Source organism: Ylistrum balloti, unplaced genomic scaffold, assembly GCF_031769215.1.
Source record: "Ylistrum balloti isolate Yb309-2 unplaced genomic scaffold, AGI_CSIRO_Ybal_v1 Utg370942, whole genome shotgun sequence".
In the NCBI taxonomy this organism is placed as follows: domain Eukaryota; kingdom Metazoa; phylum Mollusca; class Bivalvia; order Pectinida; family Pectinidae; genus Ylistrum; species Ylistrum balloti.
Genome location: NW_026782531.1, coordinates 476 through 14,653, shown reverse-complemented (window position 1 = coordinate 14,653; position 14,178 = coordinate 476). Strand labels below are relative to the sequence as shown.

General features: G+C 35.0%; 1 pseudogene; it reads left to right on the top strand.

Annotated features, from left to right (window-relative positions):
• The first annotated feature begins 5,791 nt into the window (after window positions 1–5,791).
• LOC132559580 (uncharacterized) lies at window positions 5,792–13,922 on the top strand (annotated as a pseudogene).
• Window positions 13,923–14,178: the final 256 nt, after the last annotated feature.

Genomic DNA, 14,178 nt, shown 5'->3' with positions numbered 1-14,178 from the left:
AAGTTCAGACCTGTTAAGGTAGTACATATAGTACATAATACATGCCAGGATGGAGGAAATGTTTGATATTCCCGAAGATTGTCTTCAGGAACTATCAAAATAACATTGAAATGCAGGCAAGGCATTTCATTTTCATCTGGAAGTGTACAAACTACACCACGAAAGTTGTCTATGCCTGATAGATTTACATGTAGGCTAAATGATGAAACTTTCAAAAGTTCTTGATGATTAAATGTCATGCATTAATGATATAATTGTAATGTTATTATCAGGTAATTGTATAATAACTTTCACTAATCCCTTTCCAATGCCATGGATCAGTATTGTCATTAATTTTGAAAATCAATAAAATCTTTGCAATATTATGTGTTTTCTGTTTGAACGAGCATTCCAGAGTTACAATACGAAAACTGTGTCATAGTTTTATTTTGATAACGTATTGGTTGTAATGGATTACAAGCAAATTTGTTAAATATCAATTAATAATCAATTATGTTTGTGCCAATATTTGCCCGCCATAGTGAGACAAATACCTAACGTTTATACAAGATCGATTCCCCTTCATACAAAAATGGTTTTGAACCGAATTTGAGCAATACCCTTCATTCCTCCAGGAGGAGTAGGATTTTAAAGAATTTAAGATTTTCCTTTTATTTTTTGTATATATACAGGATCGATCCTCCTCCACCCACGCATGTTTCAGGCCAGATGTGGGCATTAATCATCAAGGATGTTAAAAACCTTACAAAAGTCCCCCTATTGTGCCCTAATCATCGGACAACTGCTTACCGAGACCCAATGTTTATACAAACTAGGATGTTTCTGACCAAAAATGGTTAAATTTTGTTAAGATGTTGATGGTTATTAAAAATTGTTAAACTGACGGAGGCCTGACACTAGGCACCAGTTAGAAGACAGACGCATATCAGCCGGTAGTCCATTTATTTATGTTATACAGGTAATACTGATCATCAGGCTGTCTTATCAATGTGAAATCACAACCCGATTAACTAAACAAATGCAAATGTGTTGTAACTGGAATGGTTTTCATGTCTGTATTTTCATTCTAAATTTGTTTCCATCTGTACCTCTCGTTGTTGAACCTTCATCTCGCAAAATTCAGAGAGTATGACTATGCAAATTATATCTGTGACAGACAGCACTTCGCACGTTGTCTCCCGGTATTAATCGGAAGTAGTTTGGTTAAGAGATTATTGTCAGTCAGTTTCATTCGATCTCGGCTTCTGATTGGACGTGGATACATAATTGTACGTTCGGTGTATATAACAGTGTTTGCAGGTACGTTCGCCGCTATTACGATTGGACGACGGTCACATATCTTCTTTTTGGGGGGTATGGGTTAGTTAACCTGTTATGTCCTACGGGGAATCATTAGGTTTAAGCGGTATGAGGGTCGAGGGGTTGACTCAATGTTTGCTTTTGTGTTGAGTGTCATGTCTGTACGTTTGTTGTTTTCGCTGTCGTAGGTGTCTGTTCTAATGTTGTTTCACGTCGCTGTCATTCCTTGTCATTGTTAATAAATATACGTAACGTCTTATAATTCTTTGTTGGTCCGACAACACAGGGCAGTACTGATCATGAACACACTAAGCGGAGCGGGTGCACACATAAGTACACCTGTTACAGTCTTATATCACTCGTACATGTCTTATATCACTCGTACATTTTATATCACCCAACTCAAATGATAATTTCCGCTGAGAATCTACCATTGCCCAGCTAAATTGAGGATAACTTACTTTTTGTTTGTGCCATCGATCGACCTACACCTTTTTGTGATGTGACTATCTGTACGTACACACGTGACAACTGTCGGTCTATTAGATCGAGAGCAAGGACGTGTGTAAATTACCTGTGCTGGTCTATTACACTGGCATTGCTTACATCTAAGGAAAACAACAATCAATTTGTTTAAGATATACCATCAGTCAAGTATGAATTACAGATCAAAAGACTTTAGTGATATCAAATAAAGAATTGAATTAGAATCGCCATGTCGTTTCAATGGAAACATAATGTTGGTTTTAGTTCTGTTATGTTACCTCTTATTAACGAAAATGTCTGAGCAAGATTTATCGCAATCCCATACCGTATTCGTGGCTCCGCTGTCTGTTCCATCACATTATCTCATGGTATTCGAGGTTTGAATATCAAGCTGACAAGGAATCAAATCACACTTAAAATAGGTTCAAAACCTTTTGGTCAATGCTGGATCTTTTTCCCATCTCAATAGAATAAAAATACACATTCTTAATGAAACAAATTAAATTAATAAACACGCATGGTTGCTCTATATACTTTTGTGACATTTTGAAGCAGGCAATGTCATAAAACGGTTCACTTGTAGGATGCTAGGTAATCACAATCTAATTTTATACTATATATCTAAGATGTTATAGTTACAATGTTCGTATCATTTATGGAATTGAAACCAGATTCTTATGACACTTTATGTCTCCATCTTTTTACTATGTTATAGAAAATGTAGTTCTCACACAAGTAATTGAAATATTTCAAAGATGTTTAAAATGATCAAACACTCAAATGCAAACTTGATCAAGAACATTTTCTGTAGTTAGTAACACTTAATATCTTATTTTGCTTTGAAGTAACAATATGAACAAAGAACACATGTGTATATCTTACAGTTGTGAATGAATTGATGTTGTAGTGTTAGGTGTGCTATGAAACAGAGTATAATTGTTATTCGGATTATGTGTATTAAATCACCATTTCTTCTCAGTAATAATTACCATAAATTAAGAATTTAAATACGGTACCTACACCCATCTTTGAATCCCAACAACAAAAGATTAAACAATCCCGTCCTCCCCACGATCCATGAGCCATCGGGGCAGGCACATAGACTTATCTCCCTTCCTCTTACCTCTATGGCTGTCCGAGCCGAGCGCTTTCTTTAATCATTCTCTTCGTACTGCTGTTGTTGTCTGAGTATATTGCCACTCCCTTAGAAGTTTGTTAACACATCTCTTCCAACTTATTTTCGAAAATATAAGTATTGCCGACCATGTTTTCCTCCATGTGTTCAAGTGTGTGACTACGGGTCTCGCCTTTCGGATTTTCGTGAAGTTGTAATTTGTTTTCTTGCTGCTTCGTCTGCCGTTGTGTACGACCGTTTTCTTATTGCAGTCTTGTTGCGTACGTTAGGCTTTGTACCCTCGTTTGTAGCTTTTTGTTTGTCAGAAAACTTCATTACCTTGTTTTCCCATTGTTTCCTATCTTAACTGTGTATTTGATAGTGCCGGTAATTACCAAGTAATCTTTGCCGACACCGGAAACGTCCACCGGTAATGACAGAAGCCCCGTATTAGTCGGGAGTCGGGTAGTTAGGCTCGACATGGATACGCTAAATTGGTGTCAACGTATATAATTATATATTATTAAACATAACAAAGGGTAATACCTATTGTGATGAACAGTCGTTAGCGACACTGTGGACACTAGGCTTGATCGGATGTCGATTGCCTATTCAGGTTCACAATAATTATTAATAATGCAGATTTGTTTACACACCTTTACACACATATCGATACGCGTGGTGTTTTCATATGACTGCGGTACACCGACTGATCGTTTATCCACGTGCTGATAACTACCGTGATTACACGCCAGGATATATACTGATTTGTGGTTTGATATTAATCAAAACAGCGTTATAAAAACACAGTTCAAAAGTTCTTTTATTCTTGTCAGCCTTAATACAAACAGAAAAAATTTCGACTGGAAGCAAAAAGAGAAAATTCTAACGTTTTTATTTTTTTCCCACAGAATAAAAAATCCACGAATTTATGAGTAGCTAACTGTCAGCACATAAATGCTCCACTATTTGATAGTGCCGGGTTACGTCGGCGATCAGCACATGGTTGTTCCCATTTCTACGGAGAACGGAACCCCCATGATGCCTTTCCCGATTGTCGGCCTTGTATCGAGACTTCGCCGTGCGAACTGTGATCGGCATTGAATGGTGTTCAGTATCACTATAACGGGGTACTAGCTAACTGCAGCACATTGCTCCACTGAACTGGGACAAGTGGTCCCTAAATACTCAATACCCACAACACATATTATGCACCGTTGATTCCGCCTGCAAATGACCATAACTGTTGTGTGGTATTTAAGCCCGTTACCGCCACCTCGATCAGTTCACAATAGTACACTCAATTACAACCTCCGATGTATTTGAATGGAAATTATTTCAACAGTGGTTGAACCAATACAGCAATATCGCATGTAGTATTCACTATTGAAATAATATTCCAATACAGCTGACATTATTAGAATAGTAGCCATGATTGAATTGAATCTGCAACCAGCATTGAATTAATTATTTCACCGTTGAAATTATTTTTCAAAAGTTAACATTATTTTAGTAGGGGAAGAACACTCGTATTGTCTTGTTTTATCCATGACCGAAGCATTACGTAACTTAGTGTCAGATAGCTGACGATACAGAAAAATCGAGGTTATTATATGGTAATGTACTTTAATGTTTGTTTCGTTTGATGTCTAGAGGAAGTTTTTTTTTCAACTTATAACCCTACATGTAGGAGTGGTTTCAATGCAAAACAAAAAGATAAATAAAAACAAAACAAAACAAAAACAAAAACAAAAAAGAAATGAATAATATCTAAAAACATATAAACAAAATGATGATTTAAAAATATGATTTGAACGTTTCCTTGTGACTTCGAATTAAATTCGAATAACATTACAGATATAAAGATGTAGTTTTCTACCGAATATTTAATTATATTCAGTTGTGAATTAATATAATTATGTAGTACTAATTTGAATTCCGAAACAAATTCATCTCATTCACATTTTTCCAGTTAACGCATCGTCGTTGTACCTAAAATTAAAAACAAGAAATAGAAGAATGCGTATTTTCGACACCGAATGTATTGAATGTTCGATAATTTGATGGCGAACATCATTCACACACGTCTTTGAGTCATCTGTTAGAAAGTTATTAATTTATATTAGGACTATTAAAGATTGTGCGTTAGTATGTGTAAGCCTACGAGAATGTGCAAAGCAGGTGTTGGTTTAAGTTATACAAGTAAACGTCTGATTCTTATGTAATACCACTGGCTAAGATTGTACGTTGATATATCAGATTTGTATGAAATATAGCTCTCCGTAACCTTTTTTGTATCATGAATAACCATATACAAATACTTTATAAGGTACAATTTGTATACATATAAAGATTTCATTCAATGATCCTAAGATAGCGGAGAACATAAAAATACTATCAACGTGCTAGAGTAAGTATTCGATAATTGCCAGTAACATATGAACCACCGAAAAGATATTTAAAATCATATTTTTATAGACGTAAATCTATAATAGTACATAGAATGGCAATGTAACAATGGTACATAGGGTGACAAAATGATAATGGTACATAGGGTGACAACGTAATAGTGGTACATAAGGTGACAAAGTAATAATGGAGCATAGGGTGACAAAGAAATAATGGAGCATAGGGTGACAAAGTAAAACTGGTACATAGGGTGACAAAGTAATAATGATACACAGGGTGACAAAGTAATAATGGTACATAGGGTGACAAATGAGTATTGGTACATAACGCGACAAAGTAATACTGTTGTTTGATAACGAAGGTATAACGGTGACTTTTTGAACAATACTTTCAGAGTTGTTTTCCCACGCAAATGTCAACAATGTGTTGTTATATTTAGCACGGCATTTAAACTTCCTCATTGAATTAACAAGGAAGTTTAACATGGTAGAAGGGTGGACCACCATGTTCCTCTCTACGCTGTTGATAATCACTGTAACATACATTGTTGTACAAGGTACGTGATTTATCGTCAGTTGATGTCATCTTATGACGACAATAATTATAATGATAATTTGATGTTTGTCAAATCTACCTCTATCTATTTGTTGATAATGACTATCAAATCAATTCAACGCCATACCTGACAACCATCCACATAATCGGCTATGTAGGTTACAACCAACGTGCAACATATTCACTGTTATAAAAAAACCTGTAGATGTCATTGCACTCCCCAAAACAAATATCGTCTGCTAGTAAAGACTAGCTCTAATATGTGTGACGTGATATGTTAAATGTTGCACATAAAAAAAAAACACTTAAATTATTTTGACACCAAGCCAAATAACAGGAGATAACGGCCGAGTTTATTTCTTTTCCATTTTATATAATATTTGTGGCCTCGCACAGTCTCTCCCTATATTAAATATGTGTGTTTTAGTTTCAGTGATTAAAGATGATACACATAAGTAGCAATATGTATGCAATAACTCCACATGTGTAATACGCCTATGACAGATAGTTCAAGTATTGAATCGATATAAAAATACTTGACTTAGTGCCCAGCATCCTCTAATTACTGACAGGGATGTTACACACTTCTATTTTGTTTACTCTATAAAAATCTAGCAGTCTAAATTGTATATAACCTGACTTTTGACTCGACATTACTTAGCTGTGTTTTAGTCCTGAATTTCAGAAGTCAATCAGTCATTTCTTGTTACGAATCACATCACAATTTGGCAAATGATTCATTCCAAATCAACATGTTAATTACCTTTTATTTATTTCGTTTCTGGGATTCTGAGAAATAAGCCTGGTCCCGGGAAACTGGGGAAAAGACCTGGTCTCGGAGGAAACCTGAAAAATTGCTATACCTACTAACACCCTCCTCCCGAATAACACATTAACTATAAATAATAAGACAATTGCTGTTGGCATATGCTCAAAAGATGTCTGTAACAGCTGACCATCTGCTATCAGAATGTCAAAAAAACCAACCCTATTATGTCATAATTTTCGACTCTTATGCCGACGGTTTGTTGGAAACATATAAGTATATAATTATTTGAAAAGAATAAAATCAACACGACAACTGTATATTATAATGTTTTCAGGCCTAACTGCCGTCTTCAGGTTATACATTCTGAAGATGGCCGTTAGTCCTGAAAACGTTAGCGGGATACATTTGTCGTGTTGATTTTATTCCTTTCAAATATTTTATCGATATACACACAACATCTATACATATGCATGTATGTGATATAGACTATACATATCTCATACATGAGATATATAAGAACGATTGGTAATAATGATATACAGATGATCAGCCAAAAAAGTACAATTGTTTAACAAATAAACAATGATGAATGTTGCCTTCTCACCTCTATTTGGAGAATACACACACAATTGTGCTAATTTAAAGGGGAATTCGTTTCGACTGCATCCAACCAAATATTTGACTCATGTCTTGTCTTATAATGTTAATAGAGTTTCCGTTTAAAATCAATCTATCAACGCAATTGATGGCCTTAAGACTGAACTTTTCTAATAAAAAGCCTGTCATATACCTTCTAATATATTTGTGAAAAAAAATCTCCTCTAGAAATCATTTGACGATTTCAGGTCAGACCATCACACCAGTATATATCCAGATTAACACCCCCGTCACATTGACCTGTCCGGCTGATGACCAGGCTACGATTCTCAGCTGGACTGGACCCGGAGGTACCCTGTATGTCACAGGAACTACGGCTGAAGCTGACCTTGACATACAGTGTTAAATCACGGATATCTGCGAGTCACACAGGAGGGAGTTATACACTCACATTTACAGAGTTCCGGTCGAGTGACATCGGGATATATAGATGTACGGTTGACGGGACAGTGGCTCTACAGATGGTCATTGTACAAGGTATGTATACGGGTGTGTCACACAGGAAAGTTTCAGTCCAGGGACACTGGGATATATACATGTACAGTGGGGCTAAAGATGGCCATTGTATAAGGTATATTGTTAGGTTATATCCATGTGTAGTGTTAGACTATACTACTGCATACTGCCATTATCATAACGGTCACAGTTTGAAAGTGATTCATTTCATCTATTCAGTTATTATGGTTTTATATCGGACCAGTACCCTATCTACTGTAATGTCGTACAGATCTATAGCCGGAAACAAAGACGTTCGAAAATTCCAGTATTTGATAAATATTTTACATAATGCAATACATTGAGTAAGAATTCGACTTTTTTGTGTATTATTATATGTATATATATATACTAATTCACAAAATAAAAAAAATGACAACAGTTATTTAAGAGGTGAACACATCATTCTAACTCAATAACGTTAATGTTGAAACTGATGATGTCGAAATAACAAGAAAAACTTAATATTGTTTTGTTGAAACCAGGGAGAAACATACTCTCAACTCAATAAATGATTGGTCAGTTTTAAGAATGCAATAATCTCCAATTACATCATGTATTCAAAACATGACAAAGCTTGATAATCGGTATCTGATGATTTGCATGTATTTGAAAAAAAATTATCGTTATAACGGTTAATTGAGTTGTTAAATCTATAGTGTTATCAATTACTGTGATCTCAAAGCACTGCAATTTCACACACAGTACTGATCGATTTTAGAGTATCACAAACGCAAATAATCAAACTATTAGTGTTTTAACTCCAGATCTCTGGTTATAGACTGAGTGTTAGCAAGATATATCGGGAAGAACTTTCTTCGCATTATTGAACATCATCAACCTTAACCATTTAGATACATATATAGCGTAGAATTTGTGACATTATCAAAAGTTTTATTGAAGTAATACAGTTTGCATGACCCTATATAAATAATAATATAATGCTAGTCCTAAAATTTCAGCGAATCATGAAAACATGAGCCGTTTTTCCAGTGAAAATAAAACAACTTGGTCATATCTATATCAGAATATCTTGAGTCAAGGGTGAATCTAAATAAAAAACACGTAAATCATTATCCAGCGATAAATTTCATTGGTTGATAACAGCAACATTTCCCAGCGTTCATTGTGGTATTATGGAAATGATGGCATTTTACGCATACACTTCCGGGTTAGGTTACAACGCGTTTCACACGCTGATGTAGTAAGGATTTTGCTCGTTAATATAGATTGTGTGATTGAACACACAAGTTTTGCTAAATGACATGATCTCAATCATTCCGAAGTGCTAAGATTCAAGATGTGGCATGATAGCCGAAAAAAGGAGGTAAACAACGAAGACTTTTGTTTCACATTGAAGGTGTCAAAATAATCGTTGTAAGACTAGGAAAGGAATTCATGTGTAAATTTCAACTAAAATATGACACAACTAATTTTCACCTAAAAAATGAAAAATATATGTAAAAATCGTCGATTAAGGGGCAAACGCTTTTGTCCAGATCCCTGACAAAATGGTCAAGGGTCCCTATGGTCTTGTACCAATCTATTGTTCTGGACAACATACTATAGATTTGCACGGCATACGGCCTTGACATGTTTGTACCCGTGAAAAGTCAATTGTCCACCAAAACCCTCGCCATGACACCGAATGAGAACGAAAACAGTAAAATAAACTGAATACCTAGACACATATATACGTATAACGTCACATAGGTAAACTGGACATGCGTACACAACATACATAAACGCACAAGTAGTTAAAGTGTATCCTGAGTGTAATTTGATATTGATATATAATGTTAAGAATGCCGTAAAAATAATAATAAAAAAAATCCCGTCAAAATCCATTGCTCCAGTGTCGAATTATTAAAGCTCAAAGTTGTCGATTTTCACCTGTCCGCTCGGACCTAATCAGCGTAGTCGTCATTACCGCGGAATCGAGGCGCTTCTACTCGTGACGTCATAAGTTCAACAGAAATGGCAGTCAACATGACTGACAGTGACAACGACACCGCACCTGATAGCGATTTGAACATGAGTTTTGAGGAGTCTGATTATGGTGTGGATGATATTTCTGAAGACGGAATCCAGCCCTACCGATTTGAACTGGAATTACATGACGATGTATCCAGTGAGGAGGAAAATAACATTGTCATTTAGTCGAACTCTTTTCGGCGGAGTCCGATCCATTGCTATCATTACACCGAATTGGAAATGAAGTTCCGCCGAAATGTTTTGAACATAAATATGAATATTTCGTTGGACCTTTCCACATGTCTCTCTTCTTCATAACAAATTGAATCAATTGTTTGCATAAATCTGGACTATTTAATGGGAAGGCATGCATCGACACCCCATCCGTGTTAGGACGGTGTCGGAAATTTTCGTACCGGAGAGTTTTCGTCCGAGGGGAATTTTCGTAGGACTATGGATATATATATATAGGGTGTCCACAACCGAGTATAACACCCTCCGCTGTGATAATAAAAACAATTGATGTTTTGGAAGTTTATACAATGATTTGACTGGTTTTTACCCAAGTACTGGTACGCGTCTGTCGCCTCACAATTGGCGCTAATTACCTAGCCTGGCTCAGGTGTGATTATGAGTTTAAATGACATCTCTACACATAACCTATTCTATAGTACTACTATATAAGTAGTACGAAAATTCTCAGGACGAAAATACCCGGGACAGAAATTCTTCGGTACGAAAATTCCCGGGACCGTTAGGACAACCGTACACTGCACACCGCTCCCCTCCTCGATAGGAAACCATTTCAGAGGATTTAAGCGCTAATTCACCGACCCATCGTTCACTACCTTAAATATTGCGAAGATGTGAAGTAAACAAAGAAATTACCCCTGAAAATCCCAAAATAGATCACAATCACATGTAGCACAGTAATGCCAATATGCCTGCATCAGCAAAAGCGTTGAACTTATGACGTCACAGGTTTGGATGCCCGAAAACGAGGTAAACGCCTTTCAGCCAAAGGTGTGTTTTTCAGAAAAGTCCCAATTTCTCAGTAACGGAACATTCCACGGCATTCGCATTTTCGCCAATGTGTAGATTATGTGCAGAACTAAGCTCAACATAGCTGACCTCTCAGGGTACACTTTAAGCAGAAGACGCGGAAAAAAACTGACGACGTGATACACCAATAATGGCGGCACAGAATTAATAAAAATCGACTCTATTACATACATATATATATTTGTAATGAAGAAATGTTTAATTTACTGATCAAAAGTGTTATCTATAATATCTACAAAACGATCTATTAATATTTTTCTGAAATGCCGCTATATAATCTATAGTAAAAATAAAAGACTTTAGTGCCCCTTTTGTGCCAAAAATGAAAAAAAAAAATGTATGTTTTATTTTTTAAATGCTACAATATCATTTCTTCATTTTTAGAACACTAAGCATGGACATGCTGATAGTAACATGTTAAATATCATATATACAAAGCAAGGAATCATATTGAATACATTGGGAACAAGAGATAAAAGTGGGACGGATTGTGAGAAAGAACATGTTCTTTGTACATTTTGTGATTTTTCTGAAGGTCAAAAATACAACTTTCTATTGGAGTTCATTTGTAATGATCTGCTAAAACATCTTCAAACAATAGAAGATACATTACCTCATATAATTAGGAATTTTGTGCAAAGTAATTAGAACTGATTGACAATATTGTTATGTATTTTTAGGTAAAAATGAGCAAAGGGGAAAATCTTTTTTGGATTAAAATGTTATTAAGTGATCTGAAATAATACACTTGGTTTTATAAGTACACACGAATAACCCACTAAAGTGAATTTTCTACTTTTAAAATGGCCACCATGTTCCCTGATAATCTCGAAAATCAAATGTTCTAACACCTGCTAAATGAATATTCTCATAATAATGCTAAATAAGAATTAATTCTGTTTACAAATTCAGACTTAAGTAATACAACGTTTGAAATCGGAGGTAAAAATAATTTGAAAATTTGCAGGAATAAATGAAACAATTTCTCATTGAGGACGATAGTGTCTTACAGACTATCTCTTAAGGCAATGATAGTAAGGCTACTCTGGACTTTAACAAACGAACATTAATGTTCGTTTAAAATGTTTCCTGAGAAATGTTATTTATTTTTTACCTTACATAACATATCCTAAAACGGATACAATACATCCAGCTGTTAATGATCATGAGATATTTCAATTAGAGTTGAAATCGGAAATTACCTTTTCCACAATATCTGAACGAAATTATATAACGTATAGATCTAAAACAAGCTTTACCAAATTGTTGGTATTTTTTAAGATCAAAGGGAATTTCCAATATAGCGTCCAACCATAACGGTAATGCTGAAGAAAAACTGAATGCATCAACTAAATAAAATATAAACCAATTTCTTACTGATCAAACGATTCGGTTACAAAGTTCGGAAGACTAATTAAATAAGTACTGATAAAATTACGTTTATTTTAATGATCAAAGCAAATATACATCAACTGATCCGAGTACACATTGACTTAATCATATGATCTGACCAAACGAGAACATTATAGAAGGTTTACAAGCTAAAAGTTTGAATGTCTTCTTTTAGTCAAGACCGTCATTTTGTTTAAAACCACTACATCTTACACTTCATCATTTGAACGTTTGAAAAAAAAGTTAGCATTGCAATCTTCTAAATGATTTGGGAGTTAATACAGCAATATTGCTGTTACATTGTCTATAGTATGCAAAGTACTACCTGATTATTTATAGGCTAGCTGCATATGCATTTTTGAGCAAACAGTCGATACATTTCAATACCATAGTTATATAGTTTTAAAACCAGGAAATCTGGTATGGCTTGGGGTTCGAACCTCACACATGAGGCTTTGATACTTTTTATTTATTCATATTTTTTATTATCTATTTGTTTTGTCCTCTAGGCATTCTTCACAGAAATTGATGCAATTTTTGTTTATCGCACTGTCGGCAGTTTACAATGATGAAAAGAAACGTATGAAATTCTTAACAGTAAACAATACAGAAAAGCTGAAGCAGACATACTGACATATCCTATTGATTACTGCAAATTTTGCTTCATAAGGTGAGAAAGTTGGGGGAAAATTTGGCTTCTTACCTTCTTCCGGGAAATTTTTACTTTACCTTTTTCCGTGATAACATACAGAGACAATATGTTTACGCAAGTTAACCCTGACGAAACCTACAAATAATATAAATGCATGAATGAGTTTTTACCATTGTGAGATTTTGATCTATGACGTCATTGCGGTCATACAGGATTTTCTGACGAACTTGAAAATTTTACAATGACACTTTCAATCAATGTCATATCGTCATTTTTCAGACTTTGATCACCTCTTTTACCAGTCAAAAGATCATAAGGTCAAAAATGCCAGACCAATAAGAATTAGAAATATAACAATAAGAATAGGTCTTTCACCAAATGGGAATAGAATATTTGCCAGTTAGATCATCATGTCGACCATAAAACTTCCCTCAAATCTTCATCAATCTGCTCTCTTGAAACCCTGCCATTCTCTTGCACAAAACTTGTGATATTGGCAACAGGCCTTTAAAATATCGTATCAACGGCAACAAGTAGATGTCTTAGGTTGGAGATATATATATATTAAATAATCTGTGATACACGTGGGAGGTACATGTAACGTAAAGAAAATACACCAATCATTAAATTTGATTGATTAAACATATCACCAACATTCCCTGTGATATAGATATACCAAACTTCATTCATTATCATATAGAAATAAATAGAACTGATATTACAAATAATACGAAGATTCATTTTTATTATCAATTGTGTTATTCTTATATTTAAGGTGTTACATCAGCCAGTCCAGTATACACCAGACAGGGAGGAACAGTAACATTACAATGTCCCGATACTGGTGGTAGTACATCGTGGTCTGTCACTTCTACTGAATTTACTTACACCAGTGGAACACGAATCAACCCGAACCTAGCAGACTCAATAAAGACGAGATTTGTTGTGAAAAGACAGAGTGGAATCTACAGCCTACAGATCAGTAATGTACAACTGTCAGATGTCAGGGAATACAGATGTAACATTGGAGTATCAGACACATTCTATCATCTACTACTGTACAGTAAGTTATGTCAGATTAGTAATACAGACACATTATATCATCTACTACACTACATAAAGTTATGTCAGATTGGTAATACTGAATCATTCTATAATTCTACTACTGTACAGTGAGTTATGTCAAATCGGTAATACAGACACATTCAATCTTTCTACTACAATACAGTTAGTAATGTCGGTTTGGTAATACAGACACATTCTATCATTTTCTTCTGTACAGTAAGGTATGTCAGATTGGAAATAGAGACACAT